The sequence below is a fragment of the Trichechus manatus genome, unplaced genomic scaffold (genome assembly GCF_000243295.1).
Source record: "Trichechus manatus latirostris isolate Lorelei unplaced genomic scaffold, TriManLat1.0 scaffold00221, whole genome shotgun sequence".
Classification (NCBI taxonomy): domain Eukaryota; kingdom Metazoa; phylum Chordata; class Mammalia; order Sirenia; family Trichechidae; genus Trichechus; species Trichechus manatus.
The window spans coordinates 869,359-870,078 of NW_004444157.1; positions in this window are offsets into that span (position 1 = coordinate 869,359).

The window sequence follows — 720 nt, forward strand, 5'->3', positions numbered from 1 at the left end:
TTCGGACTTCTAGCCTCCTAGACTGTGAGAGAATAAATTTCTCTTTGTTAAAGCCATCCACTTGTAGTATTTCTGTTATAGCAGCACCAGATGACTAAGACAGATGTCAGTATACATAAACAGGCATACATCCATTCACAATTTCTACACGAACAGTTCAATGACATTGGTTACATACTTCACATTGTGTCACCATTCTCACTATCTCCGTCTATATTGTTTCACCACCATTAATTTAGACTCTGCACCTTAAATTTCTCATTTGTGCTCTCAGTTGTCAGTTTAAACTTATACAGATAATTCTTTATAAGAGTGCTATACTCTAGGGAAACATTCTTTCTTAATTGGGCTAAACTGTTGTTTAGTTTATCCTTGATTGTTTTTTTTTTATTAACATTTACAACTGCAATACTTCTATTAATGTCTTTTTCTTTTTTTAATGTCAGTGTTACCACTGGACCACATGCTCCACATTTGTCTTGCTTGCTCACTGATGATTCCCCAGGTCCTAGCTTTGTACCTGACATGCTCTAAGCTCTCAATAAAGAACACTTGCTGAAGAAAAATTTGAAAAATACCAGGCACGAGGACTTCCTTTAATGGATTTTGGGAGTCTAGCCCAACAGAATCCATCTGGGAGAGAGGACAGGGAAGACACAGGAAACTCCAATGCTAAATTCAGCCTTTTGAGCTAGGAGGATTTCTCCCCTGACACACCAT